Source organism: Neophocaena asiaeorientalis, unplaced genomic scaffold (genome assembly GCF_003031525.2).
Source record: "Neophocaena asiaeorientalis asiaeorientalis breed wild unplaced genomic scaffold, Neophocaena_asiaeorientalis_V1.1 scaffold268, whole genome shotgun sequence".
Classification (NCBI taxonomy): Eukaryota; Metazoa; Chordata; class Mammalia; order Artiodactyla; family Phocoenidae; genus Neophocaena; species Neophocaena asiaeorientalis.
In genome coordinates this window covers 9,611,814-9,631,780 of record NW_020173979.1, presented here as the reverse complement: position 1 = coordinate 9,631,780, position 19,967 = coordinate 9,611,814, and positions in this window count along the sequence as shown.

The window sequence follows — 19,967 nt, the reverse complement described above, 5'->3', positions numbered from 1 at the left end:
AAGTTAAATATTTTATTGATCATCTTGGAACATCTACATCAGGGACCTTCTGAAATGCCACTTGTCCTTCTTCTGTAGTCTTTCCATTTAAAAAGATACATACTTTATCATACTTGTTTACTCTGGGATGCAATTGATTACAGTAACTTGAATTCGAGGTTAGAGGCACACAGAACTCTTACTATATCTCTACCAACCAGTGATCAGTGATTGCTTATTGAGTAGAAGTGACCCTCACAGTAATTCATGTATAATGTTGTTTGTATCAGTGCAAGGCCACGGATGGTTTTTCCTGACTTGAGATTCAAATGGGCATTTAGGCAAGTTAAAGTGCTTTGAAATCAAACATCAACCAGAAACCTGGTTCACTTACCATTCTGAAAGAATTTATTAATTTCATAGATCAGAGTTTCTCCATCTCAGCGCCATTGACATTTGGGGTCAGATAATTCTTTGTTGTGGAGCTGTCCTATGCATTGTAGGATGGTTAGCAGCATCCCTGACCTCTACGCACTAAATGTCAGTAGCACCCGGCACACACACATACTTCAGTTGTAAAAACCAAAAATGTCCCCTGGTAGACAACAATATCCCTTATTGAAAACAACGACCATAGGTAAATATTATTTTATCTTTTGTCATCATACTGATATCACCAGGCTTTACATGTATAACTTGGAATTGACTTCCTCATTTTAAACAAATAGAACTTGAAAAAAGGTGTAGTATGTATGTATGTGTGTGTGTGTGTGTGTGTGTATAAACAATGCCTTTCAAATTCTACTTACTAACTGATTTCATAGGATTCTAAAATTTAGTTGCATCTAAAATACTTCTGCCATTCATATTCACTCTTATCTGTTTCCTTACTTTCCCACGTACTCTCCCCTCTATTTTAATTTTCCCATTTACCTTTGCCCTCTCACTACATTTCCTGCTCTCCTTTCCTTTCTCTTCTTCGTATGTCCTGATTTACCTTTTGTAATAGTCATAGTAAAAAGTTACATTTAATGGATTTTTATCAATATTATGTAGGTATTATGATTTAGTCTTCCAATTGGCATTTTTAGAAATAGTAATATCTGCCTCTACTGACTAACAGAACAAAGAATGACAGCCCAGCAACATTGGAGATGGCAGAAGGAGAAGCTGGTACAACTAAACTCCCCTAGAATACAATAAGATAAGCATATCTGAAAAGGATTAGAAATAATACGTTTCAGAACAATTTCAAATACTGTTTCACACTTTTGAATTAAAGATAATGGAGTGAGAAATGGAATATCTACTCAAGGAGATACCAGATTCTTCTGTTAGACTTGCCACATTTTCTTTTGCAAAATAAAGTGTATAAAGCAAGCATTTTTATAGGTTATCGGTAGCATTAATGTGAAAAGTATAATCTTTATTGCTAACCATTTGAGATGCAAGGGAGCTCTCACTGCCACAGAAATTGGATGACCATGTGGGCTGACAGCTCCCTTGTGTTATAAAATAATGCAAACAATATTTTTTCACCCCAAATAAAATTGGTTAGAATTACATTTTCCCAAGTCATATGGAAATGCACTAATTTGTAACTTTCTAAAGCCAACACATTTATGCTTCAGAGATACATAATTTAGTAACAAACAGCAGCCTGAATTTTGATCAGGTTTTAAAAATGGGTACAATAGCCTTCTCAGACTTCAAATGAGCTCAGAAAACTCTCTTGGTATTCTCTCCCTCATGACATTGTAAGGGTAACATTCCCTTGAAGTTTGTCAGCAATATGCAGTAAGAAGAAGTGAAAAGGTCTTGCATATTTGTATAATATGTAAAGGCTCCAATGATTAAAACAGCCTTCAGACTTAACAGCAAGCGTTTTACTTTAAAGGTAATAATTCACTAAGAACCTGGAGGAAAACCACATTATTATGCTTTTCTTTTTTGGAATTGATGGCTACATTATATAAGGTAGGTAAGGTAAAGCATGATAGCAAGCAGTTCTGATAGAAAAACATCAATGGAATTTTTTCTTCCTTATGTTTTTAAGAAGAAAACACCTGGATTCTCAGCAGTAAGAAACAAGAAGACCATCACTTAATGTGCCAGTCCTCCAACTAACAGGAAATATATACATTGATTTTAATAGCAAAGACAACATTGATAGATAATTTTTTGTCTTCTTTCTAAATTATTTTATGGGGTACAAACAGATTAACAAGTCAGGGATCAGCTATGCCACAAGATATTATTATTAACATGATTCAAATAATCGACAGGAATAAAACAACTACTTGAGAATATTCCTCTGAGTTCTGGGCACCTGTTTTCCTCTATTAATTTTCCTTATAAACTTTGTTTATCTTTTATTGCACTTAGTATTGAATAATTAAAGCATATTTTGACAAAATTTATTACTTTAGTTTTTTTCTGCCAGTTAATTTTTTAAAGTTTTATAATGACTCTTCTAACTATGGGGGGGCAAAACTATAGTTCAGAAAGAGTAAATTCATACTCTATGGAACCATGTATTTTATATTTAGACTTCATAAGTCTTGGAGTTTTCTTTCCTTAAGTAATATGAAAAAGGACCAAATTGAGCAAATCCTATAAAATAATTTTTATTTTCATTATTGCTTATGAGACTTCAGCTGGATCTGGACTGTTTCATTTAATTATTAATGGGTGAAGAGTGATTGCAGGGATCCCACATGAATTGTCTTTCATCCTTCCTCCCTGATTCTCATTTCAATTGTGTAAACCTATTTAATGACAGGGTTGCAATATTGGTTAACTGTGATTTTGATTCAGTAATTGTGCAGAAAATCTTATTTGCATAGCTTTTCAAAAAGCCAGTTTGAAGTTCTGAGATGCTGACTGAAGTTGACCAGACTCCACATGGGAAAAAAATGTCCTGCATAAGGGTATGATGGTCTTCAGACCATTATCTATCCACTACCCATTTGTGTAACCAGCACACCTAAAGCAGCATATTTATTGGGAATAGGCATACTTTGCAATGACTGCCAAAGGAAAAATTGAGAACTTCTTATCATTTGACTTCAGTCATCAGATGTAAACATCATAAAATAATGTGTATATTTTTCTGTGTATAGTATAGACATAAAATTACATATTTGAGGTATTCAGAATGCATATTGCATTTATGGTTGGCAAATTGGAAAGCTTTTTGAATGAGATAATTTATTTTCACAATAAGTTTATTAATCAGGTCAGTAACAGAAACTGCCTCAAATGTGGCCTAAGCAAAAAAAATAAAAAGAGGCGTTTTTGGTTCATCTGAAAAACTCTAAGATAAGTGTTAGCTTTGGGGTTAGCTATACCCAGATCTGCACATGTCCTCAGAAATCCAACCCTTTCCACCATTCAGTGTTTTTTTATTTTGTTTTGTTTATCTTTTCATTTTGGTTGCATTCTAAGACAGAGACTTACTCCAAGTTTGTCAACAACCAACTCAAAGCTTGAATCTGGTAGACTAAAAAACACTGCTTTCTTGGAAGTCCTGATACACGTCCTGATTGGTCCCAAATAAGCCCACATGCCAAACCATGACACTGTGAGTTCATTCTCAAATTGTGGGGTGGTGGAAGGTGCAGTTTTGTCAATCTCTAGGGACATTTAGTTGCTAAAACAGGGGAAAGATTGCCACTAGCTTCTGGTTAGTAGAGTTCAGAGATGCTGAAAAATATCCTACAATACACAAAACAGGCCCACACCTCAAAACAAAGAATTATCCAACCCAAAATATCAGTAGTGTCAGGTTGTGAAACTGGAAGTTGCATCACTTCCTGCTGATCCACAGTGGGTTGTAGAGAAAAGTAGGAGACACTGACCCTAGAAAACTGTGCTGTAATTAGAAGAATTAAATGCTGTAGATGCTGATTAGTTGCTGTAAATGCAATTCCTGTCAACAAGAGGAAGTATTTTTTGCCTCTAAGCTATGAGTAGGAAAATGCAAAAACATGAAAGAATTGTTAAAAATTTTAACAATGAATTTTTACCTTAAATGTAATTGGTAAAGTTTATTTTTTTTTTTTAAACTCATAACTTATCCTTGCTCCTGGTTGAGTTCCTTGGTATTAGATAAATAATTTGCATTTTGCTATGTTGACTTGAGTCAGAAATTCTGTACTATTAGCACATTAACTGGTACCCTGACTTTTATATTTTGAACCAAATAGAAAGTATTTTTGAATTACTCTCTTTATAGCTATTTTATTGTCAGCTCAGATATTTTAGCTGAAAATAATTTTATAATCAGAGGGAAAATTATTACTCAAGTGATAAAGTCTAGTTGCCTTTTTCCTCATGTAACTTGAGGATGGCATGCCAATTTATTTTGTTCTTATATTAATTAAATTGAAAGTGTTCTTATGTTCATAAAATAGCTTATTGGAATTAATAAGACATGAGAAAACTTTATAGCATTTCAGATTTATTTGTTTAAAGGGCCTTAGGTGGTTTATTTTGCAGTTATTTTTTGACTTGAAATATTTCTAACCAAATATTTAAAAAATATTTTTCTTTCCTCAGGTCCACTAATAATTGTTTAAAATATTTTCTTAAAAAAAATGCACACTAATGCTGAAGGTTGTTTGAAATGTTTCTTCTGTGTGTGTGTGTGTGTATGTATGTGTGTTCCAGAAAATCATTAAGCAGTTTTATATAGCAGGAAAGGTTTGATCCCAAGAATTAGGAATTAGAATTAGGAACAAAGCAGAGAGAACACACCCTCCAAAAGTAAATGCTGAATTACTATATGTTTTATGGTCAGATATATGCTCACATACATGTGTGCACACATCTGACCATCAATCAGACTCTCAAGCTCACCTCCAGGAAAGTTGAAAGAGTGCATCTTACGGGAGAGGAAAATGCATTTAAAATTAGTGCAGCCATAAAATAAACTGACATAACCCAAAGCAACAAATAATGGAGGGGAAAAAAATCCTTCTGGGGCTCTGTCTCTCTTTCAGCAAAGATTTTGACTTTCTGTTTTTATTTCTTGTCAGTGATCCTGGGTGTGTTTAAAATGACATAAAATGCATTCATTATGCCCCCAGATTCCAACTGCTTCAGCCTTTCTTGTACATTTTTCAAGAAAATGAGGACTTCTGGAATAGAGAGCAAATGTAGAAGCAAAATGACAGCCCTTGTGGGATCTTTGGTGGCCTAAAAAAAAGGCTCCAAGCAATTTTCTCTATTGCATCATGCCTGAAAAGCAGCTTAATTCCTCTGTTATGATTAAAGTTGATTGACTGAATTGATCTGTGATGTATCCTGTTTCCCTAGTTTACAAAGATGCTCAGGAAGAGTGAGGAAGCTGTCTGAACAGGTTCCAAGTGCTTAATATATGCTGAGGTCCCACTTAACATTTATTATCTGTTATCGAAGGTAGGAAAAAAGCATGTAAATTATATGGATGTCTCTGATTCAAGGAAAGGGAAAGATAAATACTTATGCAGACACTCAATGATTTTCATCAACCATTTTCTAAAATATACCCCATCTTCTTTTAGATTTATCAGTAACTTTGTAAGGAGCTTTTCCATTGCTGGGAAGTTAACCTGTTTCTACCTTACTGTCGCTTACATTAGTACAGAGATCTGAAAAACTTCAAATCTGACTCTTAAGGTTGCTTAATAAATATAATTTGCATTAAAATTAAAATTTAGCACACTCAGGAACTTAGGATACTTTAAAATTTTTGTCTTCATGAGTTTTTCCCCAAAGGGATGTTTAAAAAAATATGAAGAAGAGAATCATTAGCAGATATTTCATCAAATTTTGGGTCAGTGTGAAAATGAGGCAAGGCTATAATCTTCAGTGCCTACTAGACATATATGCTTAAATACACCAACATTTTGATAAGTGCACAGTTTTTAATATGCAGGAAAAAAGTGTTAGATTAAAGCTTAACTATGAATTGGCAAATTACAGCTTAACCTACTTTAAAAAGACATCTTCGCCTTAACCAACTTAGAGATCCATTGCCAATTTTTGGACTAACTCTTTGCAATTATGATATTTTCTTCATATGGAGGACTAACAAAAAATAGAATTAGCAATAAACTTGTAAAGGACAAGGATGTCCTTTACAAATACTTTCAAAATTTCTTTACTGTTAGGAAGCTCTTTAAGGAGCTGACTTTGTAGAGTCATATATCTGCATACTTGCTTTTTCTTGTTTTTACAGAACCCAACACCTTTATTAAAAAAAACATCCAAACCTCCAGATTTTAGTTTCAGTCAGTCACAGCTATTACACCTACAAACCCGATATAGGTATAATATAGTAATAATACTAATTAAAATAATTATAACAACTACAAAAAGAATATCACATCAATACAACAGCTAACAACTGTGAGCTTTTTATGTGCCAATCAGTGTCTTAAGCCCATTATAATTGTTATCTTATTTAATCTCATAACCACCTGTAAGGCCAGTATCATCAACATTTCATTTTATAGATGAGGAAAGTAAGGCACAAAGAGGTTAACTAATTTTCTAATTCTCACAGAGCTGGCTACCATTTTCTCTCTCTGTGTCAGGTTTGAATTGGAACGTTGCTTGACTTCCACAGCATGTGGGATATTATAATACTCATGCCAAAGAGACATTTTGGGGTGGCAAATTTTGTTCCCTTATACCAGGAACTTTCTGCTGTATTTTGTCCTTTCTAACTCAAGTTCGAAAGTTTCAGATTCAGAATTAAAGAATTAAATTAATCTTTAAACAAAAGAGACCACAATTTTTCTGCAACCTGGTACTGTTGCAATGTTAGAGGAAATAACAGGAAAAAAAAAAGAAAAAGCATTTAGGGTTGCCAGTTATAATATAGGACATCCTGTTAAATTTAAATTTCAAAGAAACAATTAAAAAATTTTAAATATGCCCTATGCAGTATTTTGTACATAATTACACTATAATTTTTTATGTATCTGAAATTCAAATTTAATCATCCATCTCATATGTTTAATTGTTACTTAATTGTATTTTAAATGCTAACTGGCAACACTATTTAATAGCATTACAAGTTTCCATTTCAGGGACATACATTTTCATTATCATTGATATACTCTATTTGCATTTCTTTACATCACACTTCTAGAATTGTGTTATTTAAATATGATAGGTAATAGCCTAACCCCATCTAATACATGAACTCTTCTTCCTTTCTTCCTGCCTGCCTGCCTTTATTTCTTCCTCTTTCCCAATTTTAACACATTCCTCTATTCTTCACAATACAGCTTTGCATTCCATCTAAGTTTTTTTTAGGAGTTAAACGTTCCCAATTCTCCCCCCCCAAAAAAATGTAAAATCTATTTAATATTTTACTTTTGTTACATCTGTCTTAAGTTTCCTCAGCTTTCTTAAGTATTACACAGTATTAAAACTCTCAGTAATTTCTTCCTTATTTTTGAAAGGGAGATTAAGGAACACTTGACTTACTCTTTTTTTTTTAGGGCATAATTGGGAAGGTTTGCCCATCATGAGCAAAAGTCACTGCTTTTACCCTAGACACATGTCTATGTGTTAGTATTATACAAGCATTTTATAGATAAACCAGCTTCTCTGTTAAAAAACTGGATCAGCAAATGTTAATAGATGGTCAGATTCTGCTACTGACACCTATGGAAGTTATCAATGATCAAGTACCATCCTATTTTCCTAAAAGCAACTTTGATATCTTTCTGAGTATGTTGTCTGAAAGTTACTACCATTTAGATGTCTGTACTCAAAATGACATTCTGTTGCTTTCCTCAAATGAGAAAGAGCTTTCAGCAAGTTGAACTTATCAGAATGAAATATCTAGAGATCATTTTGTGATATAACTACAAGTTAAGACAGTTGATAAGAACCTATCCATTGAGACAAACCACTAAGCAGATGATCGTGGACTGATTATGCCCTCACAAACATGTTAAAATAGCATGTTGGAATGCTTTTATCTATAAATAAAAGAAAATCCAGACTCAGTGGGCTTAAAAATGAGAAAATGTATATATAAGAAGAAATTGAAGACTGATTAGTTTAATAGCTCAACCATATCACCAAATATCCAAATATACATAGATATATATATATATATATTTTGTAGGAGACAAAGCACACACTGAGCTGTTTTCCCTCCACCATGCCTTTCTCTCTCTCTTCATATATATGTATTTTGTCTCTCCCATGTACAAAATTTCAACTTTAAAGTGAGAAAATATTTTTCAGAAGAGTCCCAGCAAACACCTTTTATTTGTTATAGGTCAGAAATGCTATTGTCTTGCTTCAGTCAAACATTTAAGGAAATGGATTAAGTTAACTGGTTTAGATCAATCAGGATGTGGAGGGCGATTATATCTGTGGTGATTCCTTGAGAGCAGGTACCTGGAAAAACTAACATTCTCTCATCAAGAAAAAAGGGGGGATGCAATCACAAGTTTTACAGTACAGGGTGTGTGATGATAAAGAGAACATGGTTTGTTTTCTAGAAAAACTTATTGGTAATGCTGAAACAGTCCTCAAAATTGCTTGGTCTTCAGATTGTTTACCTATAGAACACAGAAGGAAAACGCCCTCTGGCTTAACTGTAAACTGGTAGGATTCCTAACAGTTGTTTTTTTTTTTTTTTTTTAAGAAATGCAGAGGTGGCAGTACTTCTGTGACATTTTGCTTCTAGCAGAGTAGACTATCACATGGTCAGTGAGTGCTCCATTTATTATGCAACGTAAAGTATTCTCTGTCTCCAGAAGGTGAACTTATTGCCCAGCTAGCCCAAGGGCTTTGGACTAAATTCCACCACTCTTGTTTTGCACAAACTTAAAATCCTTACTTGGCCATTATTCTATATCAATAATTTTTTTTCTTCTTCTTCCCAAATCAGAGACATTTTATTAACATCAAATAGGAGCTATTGTAAATATTGCAGCTCTTAAAATATTGCAGTACTGAAGCCATTAGATACTGTTGGACTGTCAAAAGTATTTCAATTAAAACAAATGAAACAAGTGTTGTTGGTCATTTAAAATTATTTTTAATGAAAGAATTAGAACTGTCTTAAGATTGATTTTTGCACTTTTGCTATTTCTTCCCTGCCTCGCTGTTCTAATGGTATATAGGAGTTAAACCATTTCTATGCTCTATTTTCATTCTTTTAATGTGGTTCTTCAGTGTACACTTATCGTTAGTGAAATGTGGAATCCTGGATCCCTGTATAATTATTGTTTCTATTGTCATTATTTCCTTCTGTCTCTTGGTGGGGTGGGAGGGCTTCTAATGTGACTTTCAAGGCAGTGAATTTGAAACTCTTGTGGAATCCATATTGTAATTTAATAACTCCCTTTAATTCTATAGCACCCTTTTCTTTCATGTTATATAATATTTAAGATTTGCATATCTCAGACACAAAAGGTTTGGCTTTTTTTCTTGGTCAGCTTTATTGAGATATAATTCACATACCACACAATTCACCCACTTAAATTGTAAAAATAAATCATTTTTAGTATATTCACAGAGTTGTGTAACTATAACCACAATACATTTTAGAACATTTTTATCACCATCAAAAGTAATTCCTTAGTACCCATGAGTAGCCTTGTTCCATTTGTCTCCAGCAGCCCAAGTCCTAGGCAGCTATTATTCTACTTTCTGTCTCTACAGATTATACTAGTCTGGACACTTCATATAATGAAATCATACAAACTATGGTCTTTTGTGACTGCCTTTTTTCATGCAGCATAATGTTTTCAAGATTATTTCATGGTATAACATTTTTCAATACTTCATTCTTTTTATTGCCAAATAATATTCCATTGTATAGATAGGATTTGGCTCTTTTTAACACATGCCTTTTCAAAGTGATTTAATTATACTTGAATATCACAATGCAAATTTAAAATGAAGATTGGAAATCTTGAAATAATTTGTGCAATCTAGATTGACATCTACCCACTCTACATATCCCACCTCACTGAATAAAATGAGGCTGGAAAAAGTATGCCGGAAATAGGAAACATATAGATACAACATAATGGTATTATACTTCATCTCATTGAAGTTATTGTCAGCCATTTTTTATTCTATTACTTGCTATCTACTGATATATATTTATCACAGCTATTTTTAACAGAATGTATTTCACTCTCAAGTCCCTAAATTTCCATTCTCATAGAAAATAGTTTATCAGTGCCTTAGTCTTTTGTAGCTATCCAGGCTAATATATCCATAGGGCTATGTCCTTATAATAAATATACTTATTAAAGATAAATGCTTGAGCAGTGGTATCTCGGTTGTTGAAAAGAATTCTGTAGATAATCAAGTAATTAATTTTTCTTTCCACTATCATATATATGTATGTAATATATGTAGCCATCTACCATCATCTCTTTCTCTCCAAATGTATGAATATATATATTCTTACATGCATATCTCTCAATAATTTACATATAATTTTAATATACCTCAATAATCTAAACATACAGAAATGACATATATATACACATATATATGCATGAGTGTGTTTGTATGACTATATCTGAAATTATGTCAGAACATATGGGTGATTTGAAAAGTTTTTCAGCTTTTATTTCATCTTTAAATGAAACACTAGTAACTCACTCAGTATACTAAAAATATAGCGAGAGCATCCTGACCCTCTCTGCATCAGCCAAGACAGAAAGCAGAAGTTAAGAGACATATGTAGTCTTTGGTAAAGTTATAGATTTTATTCTTTGGAAAATGTTTATTCTTAAATTGCAGAGTAGAATAAAGGTGGAAAGGTGTAAAAAGTACAAACTGTGAACTAATAAGGTATTTCAGAGAAGCTCTAAGTAATAGGAATAGATAGGTAGATAAGATGCATACATACATAGATAAAAAGATTAGAGCAGAGCATTGCCCAATATTGAGGGATAAGAATCCTCAGATAATATACAGTTTCAGAAATCAAGAAAAATGTAAGTAAATGCATACCTAGAAGCTTTCTAGTAAAAGCTGTTCAACTGTAGTCCATACTATATTAAATGATGATGCAGAGAAAAGAAACTAAAAATACATAGTAAATATGTTCAAATATAGAAAAAAATGTGAAATGACAAAGTTGCCCAATGTTACTGTAGTAGAGCATGACAATATTTATATCAAGTTTTAGAACAGAAAAATACATATGTATTCCTTGTTAAAGTATAAAAATATGGCATCAGGATTATAAACAATAAATTATTAATAGAAGTTATTCCTGGGGAGAAATAAAGGATAATTGGATTATGGAGTAGTTCATAGAGGACTTTAACTTCATCTGTAATACTCTCATTCTTTAAAAAGCATTAGCAAATTATGAAAGGATGTGAAATCTTGGTGGTTCCGTATAGGGGTCCATCATTCTCTATCATATTCTGTGTTTAAAAATTTCATTAGGAACAAAATTCTAGAAAAAATTGTATGGAGTTTGGAGTGGTCCTTCCAAATTGTGGCTTCTTAGATCAGTTACTTAATCCTTCTGTGGTCCTGGTTCCTTACCTATAAAATGATCATACTAATTGTACATACATGACAAGAGCACTGTGAGGGTTACTGTGTTACAACACATAGTAATAAACATTTAATAAATATTAGAATCATCCTTCATAAGAATGAAACTATTTATTATGCATGTAGCACCAGAGAAGCACAACCAACCAATCAACAAGTAGGAAGCAAGGCTTTCTCTGAAAATCATATAAGGAGTCAGATGAGTGGGGCAAGACTTACATGAACGTATAGCTAAATAAAAAATGAGACGATAAACAATATTTGTCAAAGCATAACATTATATTGGGTATATTATATGCTATAGGCTGAATGTGTCTGGCCAAAATTTATATGTTAAATCCGAATCCCTAATACGAGGGTATTAGGGGTGGAGCCTTTGGGAAGTGATTAGATCATGAGGGTAGAGTCCTCTTGAATGTGATTAGTGCCCTTATAATAGACACCCAGAGAACTCCCTTGCCCCTTCTACTCTGTGAAAACACAGTGAGAGATGGCCATATGAACTGGGAAGGGGAGGCTTACTAGACATTGAACTTGCTGGCTCCTTCATCTTAGATTTCCCAGGTTCCAGAAATGTGAGTGGTATGTTTCTATTGTTAATAAGCCATCTAGTCTATGGTATTCTGTTATAATAGCCTGAATGGATTAAGGCACTATGTGAACAAGATGGATCTCTCTTTTTTCCCTGTTTACTTAAAAAGAAACCAAACAAAAACTTTTGTATTTTTCTATGGATTAAATACCTACATTCTTTTTTCTGATGACTTATGAAATGTGAAGAGAAAAGATATAGGATGCCTATCACATCTATTGTATTTATTGCATATGTCATTTAATCGTAGTTTTTTTGAATCATTGTTCTCACTCCTTGGGACTAATATTTCACAAACGTAGCTTAGAACACGAAATCCTGCAGCATTTGTTCATCATGAACAAATGCCTACTTAAGAATTCTTGTCTCAGAAGCTAATTTAATTGGTGAACTCCAACTACTATTGCTTATTTCACACTTCAGTAGGTAAAGATGCATTAATAATCGAAGTTTCAAACTGTAATTAACATTAGCTTTAGGCTCCTGACAATGAAATGATTACATTTTAATATATGGGTTGATAAACAAAGTTAATCTAACATATGAATAAACAGCAAAAATAACTTACATTTACTCTTTCTCTGCAAATTGATACATGCATTTGCATGTTATAAAACATGGGAAATAAGTGAATGTCAAAGAAAAAGTGTACAGACTGCCAATACAGCACCTGAACTTAATCAGTTCAGTGCAATACAATGGATTTGAAATATTTCAACAAAAACCTTATTTTTCTAATAAAAACTTAAAAGCTATTTTTCACCTGGCTTGATTTCCTTTCCTGGTTTTCTGTATTATTTAGTTACAATTTTATCTTACTTTACTCTTGTTCTTAACTGAATTGATTACTTTATAAAGCTCCCTAAATGATTAATTTGTATGCTGACATCTTAGCAGACTGTATTGTCTGAATGCATTTGCCTGGTATTAGTATATTACCTTTATGTTGAGAAAAATTGTATTCATGATATAATGTCAACTGAATGAGGAAAACTGTATTCTTGACTTCATCCTTTATTGAATGGTATTTTGTGGAATTTTCCATAATATTTTTAAAAATTACAGTGTTTAGAATGGTGTAAAATATAAATAACTGAGGTTGCTAATTGTGGTACTTTAACATCCTCTAACACTTCACATCTTAAGGTGCATAAGAACAGGGAAACAGCATAGCTCCTTTTCCAGGTACGATTGATTGCTCAGACTCTAGGATGCATCAGTTGTTTTGATATGTCCAAATGTGTACACGTTACAGTTATTAAAGACTGGGATGGTCTTTGAAACAAACTCACAGAAATAGAACGAGGTAGCCAAAAATATGGATTAAATACCTACTCTGATCTCAGGTGTCAGATTACAGAGCTAAGAAAAGAGGCTTTTTATTTCTCATACCAAAGTTTAGTCATTATGAGAACAAGTTCAGAGTTACCTACAGTTTTCGAAAGCTGTGTTCTTTGCCGTCTGGCCATGGCTAGAATTCTATATCGAATTGAGACTTAAAGAAGAAACTAATTAGGCACCTAATAGTTACCAGAAACTTGATGGGGACTTGAGCAAAGGTAATTTTATTTAATCCTAATAATTCACTTGTAAAATAAGTAATACTTTATACTCCAACTAAAAAAACTAAGTTTCAGAGAAGTTAAGTGATTTGCCCCCATGACAGAGGCAGGATCCGAAGGTATTTTCTGATTTTAAATCAAGTGTTGTTTGTATGCTTAATGAAATTACATGTGGTATATAAAGATATATATAGTACTATATGCCCAGTACTCTTCTAAATGCATTATGTGGACAGTCATATCTTTAAAATGAGAACTGCAAGGTCCAGAGAAGTTAAATTACTCACCCAGCTCTGACAGCTTGAGATCTTGAGTATTTGACTCCAGGTATATGTTGTTCTAACCACACATCCTAACCTTCTACCTGTAAAGCATTTGGAACAGGTACACATCTCACTTTTATTTAAATATATGATTATTGTTATATCTAATGTCATGATTGAGATAATAATAAGGGTCTCTCTTCCTCATCCCAAGATGACAGTAAATGTGCACTACAGCTAAGATGGTTTCCTTCTTTTAGTTTTTTTTTTGCATTATTCTAGTTATGTTGATTGCATAATATCAGTGTTCCAGCATTACACTCTTTCATATTTATTATTTAAGTGTCAGATTGATCTCTTTTGTTAACTTTTAAGATAATCTGACCAGCTGGCATTAAGAATACATTAATTAAATTAGGAGTTACAATAAAGATATACAATATTTTTTATCCCCAGGAAAGCTTAACATTTCATTCCCTTTCTTCTATTTGTGTTCAGTGATCCCAAATGTCATGAATAATTACGTGCAGTTATTTAAAAAAAAATACTCTGTTGAGATAGAAATTCTACCAGATGCTATTATAATCACTGTTTCTTGCAGTTTAAATTTTAGGCAATTGTTTGGAGACAAATTAAAAGAAAATAGACATTTGTTTTATTGAAGCTACTTGTTATGTGTTATATTTGTGTTCACATATGTGCCAATTGTTTTTCTTCAATCTTCATACATGGTAACTAGCAATAATTTTAAACAAAATCAATCTTGGTTGTTAGTCTTAAAGACTAACGAAAAACGTATGAAATTTTTGATGAGACTGTGGCTTGAAAAATGCCATGGTCCTGTCACAGTAAAAGTATTCTTTAACAGCTGAAATAATATATTAATTTCACAAACAAAACAGTCAGACTAATGCATCAAGTGACATCCCTACCTTAACCTTTCTTACCTAGGTTTTAAGATTGCCGTAATGACAATGGCCAAGTGCTATTTCTCCAACCTGGCTCCAGAGATCCTTACACTTCAAACATGTAGCAGCTGGCCGAGGAGAAAAAGCATCAGGCCAGGGAGCAGCTCATCACAGAGTGCACGGCCAAGGTGCCACAGATGATTGAGAATCATCAGGCTCACCTGCAGATGGTGTTAAAAAATAAAACCTCACAGACCTCACTCCCAGAGACTCTAAATTAATAGGACCCATAATTTTCAACAAGCACCCCCTTTTCCTGATCCCAGTGTTTTTGCTGATGCAGGTAATGCATACTCTTGCTTTGAGAAATACCACATAGGATCGTGAGGCAAGCAGTGCCTCAGAATTACACGGGGAATAATTTGAGCATCTGCAGGCCCAAGCACATGAGTACCTTCATAGAGTTCCACGTCAGATTTCTGCAGTTTATCTCTGAATGAGAACCACTGATCCACACAGTTGAAGTCACGCATGACCATCATCAGAGAGACAAACCCTTTATCCATTCCTTCCCCCTCCTCCTCTCTGTCTACTCTCTGTCTCTCTCTCTCTCTCTGCCTCCCTGTCTCTCTATCTCTTTCTCTTGTTGTCTTTTTTCCCTTTTTTTAGGATCGTCTTGTGTAACAGTGCCTCGGTGCTGCTGGTTTTTCGTTTTGTTTTATTTCTGCATGAGGTCCTGGAGAACACACTAACATCCCCATGTTTATATAAACAGTGATTGATGGTAGAATTGACAGGATTTTGAATGCCACTTTTGTTGTTGTTGTTCTTTTTGGATTTAGCCCAATTCTTGTAGAAGACAAGTGGCCTTTATCGTCATTCATTCAGAGTATACTCAGTACAGTATTAATATTCTGGATAGTTGATACATGCAATGGATTTTTCAGGCATCAAAGATTATAACAAAATTATGAATCCAATCTCCAACTCCTACACTCCCCACTACAATAAAAATGGAAATCGTATTCTCATTATGATCTTTAGACTGTCATCATCAGGGCTAATTTTAATGTTAGACTATAGATGATGAATAGTTGAAATCCAATTTGAATGCATAATACTGCATTTAATTTACAGTACCACCTGTCAATAAAAAATAGACTGAGGCATATCTTCTGAGATATACATAGGGAATATTCAATTATAATTAACCTTCTTATTCTTGTTAAATCTTTGTCCTGAAATGGATTGTTTGTGCCATTTCTTATTCTTATAACAATCTGTCACTGAAAAGAATTTGAATTTTAATATAATATTCTCTGAGAAATACAATAGAGGATGTTTCTTTTAATCTCCTCAGTACTACTATTGCTTTTCTATTTCATTTCTTTTTCATAGGTTAATTATGACTAAGGTTGTAATCTTCGTGCAGGTGTAGGATACTTTGGCAGACTGTGGAAAATGATTTTCCACAAACCATATTGCGTACAATATGTGGCAAATGGGACATTTCATTTTTTCAAACTTAATGAAAAGAAAAAGAATAATTTTAGTTCAAATGATGCAGCTGAGAGCATATGAATTCATGCTTTCCTGTGGATAACTTTATAAAACTACTTTCAAGCAGTAATTGTTATACATAACCTAAAAAAATTAAAATAATTTATATGTTACCTCTAAACAATATAAAATTAAGAAGATAGCTTTTGCAGAAAATTAGGCACTAGATTTAGGAATGTATCTTTTATTAAGTCAATTTATTGACAGTTGAAAATGTTACTTATTTTTCTTCTCTCTCTTTTCTATCACAGTTGGTAAAATTAATGAGACTACAGCACTTTCCTAGCCTGAATATTTTAGAGATACCCACAAGTTTATCATGGCTCTTTACTCATGACGGAACAAGGGCTGAAAGAGCAGAGGCTTTGCTTACATCTTAACAGGCACTCTCTTCATAAGTACAGTGCTGGAGTTGGGTGTCAGTCAGTTCTTTGGCAGGCAGTAGGCTGGGTCTTGCAAGCAGTCAGGTTTTGCAGACACCGGCATGATTGTATCCTTGCTCTGGAACTGTGTACACTTGAGCAAGCTACTAGATATTTCTGAGGCTTAGTTGTGCTGATTTCTTTCCTACTTTCAAAGTAAAGTAGGAATAGTAATACCAAGCAGAGAGAATGGTGTAAGGTTTAAATGGGATTATGGATCTAGCACCAAGGAAACACTCAAAATAGGCAGCTAATATTTTACTTCTATCGTACAAATATTTTAATTCTAATTTTGTAAAATGATTGGATTAGATCTTTTAATTGTTCTTGAAGGGAAAGAAGAAGAGAAAGAGACATTTGAAATTTTCTCCTCTTCTGATTTTTAGTGAGTCATACATATTCTTCTTTATTTTTTAAAATCTCATTAAATCCACACAATCTAAAGAGAGAAAGTATAGCTTAAACCTGATTAAGAAGAAATATAGAATTTATTCTATATCAGGAAGTATAGAATTGACCACCAAAAATAATTGGTGCTATTATGTATTTAAAAATAAAACGAGTTATTTAAAAAAAATCACTAAAACAGCACCTAGAACATAGTATACAACCAATCAGTGTTAGCTTGATGTGATTATTTTTAAATACGCTTTTGATAAGGTGAGTTTTTAAAATGCAAGTTTAATTCTGTTTAGGGAAAAAATATGCCTAACTATAAACAATGAGATAACTGATGATATCTGTTTTCTTCTCAAAAGGAAAGGGAGTATTATCATGCTTTTATAGTTAATTGCTTTGAATGTGTACTTATTCAAAGAAGAATTTGAATGATGCAGTACTTTTATAGAAATGCATACATACATACATATATACATGACTTATGATACTCAAATGACAAAGTCTGTTAAGTAAAAATCAAAGTTTTGTAACACTTAAAAAGAGACAGAGTAGCAGAATGTGTGGTTTCAGTGTGTGATGGCCACCAGCTGGCTTGGGTTTGCCTGCTGGCTCTGCTTCTCACAGAGGTTAACTCCCTGTGCCTTAGTTTTGTGATCTATAAAATGTGAAAAAACTACTTCTTTATGCATAGGTTCGTTATGAGTTCTTACTTGTAAAACATTTAAAGTAGCAACTGGTACATAATGAATGCTATGTTAGTAACTATTAAATAAAGAAATATACTCACCTTTATATTGTATTTTCCTTCCACTGAAACAAAATAATCTTTCCCCCCATGATACAAACCAGTCTCTTGATACTCAAAGTACAAAAATCATCATTTGACTTGTTATTTCAAGAAATAACAAGTCACCACTTGGGACCCTATATGTAATTTATCTTTTAACCTTCATGAAAATTCTATAAGGTATATACTCTTATCCTCATTTTACAGATGAAGAATGACTGATGGTAAGATGTTCTGTTTTAAACATTTCCTTGTAATCACGGTCAAACATGGTATCATCTCTTGCCCTGAGGCCAAGTTATTATAAGTACAGATAAATTTCTACCCCCAGATTCACAATCTTGAGGATTAAGTTCATAAAAGGGAACTTCAATTCCATAGAAGTTAATTCACCTGATATGTCTCTATAATGGCGTGTGACTTCACCCCGCTACCTGCAACAGCTGTAATGGCCACACAGAATCTTTATCAATGTCCTTATTCCCCTGGAACCTCAAACTACAGTTTCCACATTATACTCATATAAGAAGTGTGAAATATAAGACAGTTCAGACGTTAGATATGTATATTAAATCAATAAAAGGCACACATCAATTTTCTGCCAATAACAGTCAAAGGAGATAGAAATGAAAGATGCCTTCTGTTTACTGGGATCTTTTTCAGTAACTTGTTAGGACTTGAATTTGATTCTTTTTTTTTTAATCTTGGGAAAAGGTTTGAAGTTTTCCCTTTTTTATAGTGAATTTTTGTCACATATCTTAACCTTCCTTCTTCAATCAGAGTGCTTCTTTAAGGAAGCATGTGATTTTTCATTTTGAGTGGCTAATTTATTTATCAGTATTACCTGTAGATGACTTGTGGCAGAGACAAACTTCACATGGAAGGAAGCAGATCCTTCTGTTCCCAAGGTGATTCATATTTACTGAAGCTAACCTGTTTCTATCTATATTCACTTTCTTAAATCTCCACCCAGCAAAAGAAGACATCCTATTTTCTTTTCACATCTTCTTCTTCTTCCTCCTCCTCTTCTTCCTCCTCTTCTTCTTCGTCCTCTCCTCCTTCTCCTTCTTCTCCTCCTTCTCCTTCTTCTTCTTCTTCTTCTTCCTCTTCTTCTTCCTCCTCTTCCTCCTCTTCCTCCTTCTCCTCCTCCTCCTCCTCCTCCTCCTCTTCTTCTTTTCTTTATGATTAGTAGGAATATTTCAACTTCTTCATCAGAAACAAAAACAAATATACTGACAAAATATGTTTCTTGATAAAGTAAGTTAGCAATATAGGAAAATCAAATATACATTCTACACATAGAATGCAGATTTTAGAACAATTTAAATCAGTTATTCTAAAGCTAATAAGTAAAAATATATTTTAATATTTACTACATAACATGCAATATGCATTTAAAGAATTAATGATTGATAATAATGAAGGATGTAATAACAAATGTGAATTAAGTTTCATAACCGTTGCATGTTATTAACTTCATTTTCAGGCACTTAATTTTATGTGTTACTATTGGTTGAATGCAATGTTTATAAAGATTCAAATTTGGAAATAAATATTGTATATCTATTTAAACTCATTTACACATTTTATATGAAAAGCTCACTTTTTTGAGATATATAGAATTTATCTGTAATCTGCTCTTAAAGAAGTTCCATCTTTATATTACTTTGCATGCAGTTCATCTTTGCCTGTGAACATAGGTAAAACTTTAACTTTTAAATATTCAATAATTTTAAACAAATATATCTATATCAGATAAGTTTTTAAAGGAAACTCTTTAAGTACCTTAATTATTAGAAAAATTGATTTTGTCATCTTTTCCTACAATTCAGTGGAGGTTCCAAGTGAATATTTGTTATAGAATATCCAGCATAATTTATATAGTTCTAAAACTGGGAAATCAAAAGGAAAGAATACTGAATTATTGTGTGATAATGGTGATAGG